Consider the following 235-nt stretch of genomic DNA (forward strand, 5'->3'; position numbering starts at 1 on the left):
GGTTGGCTACAGTCTTCGGGAGATAGCATTAAAGAGTAGACGAGAATGCATGGATTCGCGTCGTATCGATTTTTAAGAAAGCACGGTCGCTACATAGCGACCGAGTCGTGTGCGTGCTCGGTCGCTACGTAGCAAGTGAGCTTCGGGGAGAGCTCGGTCACTACGTAGCGACCAAGCCGTGTACGTGCTCGGTCGCTACGTAGCGACCGAGCTTTGGTGAGAGCTCGGTCGCTAC

This window comes from Brassica oleracea, chromosome C1 (assembly GCF_000695525.1).
Source record: "Brassica oleracea var. oleracea cultivar TO1000 chromosome C1, BOL, whole genome shotgun sequence".
NCBI lineage: Eukaryota > Viridiplantae > Streptophyta > Magnoliopsida > Brassicales > Brassicaceae > Brassica > Brassica oleracea.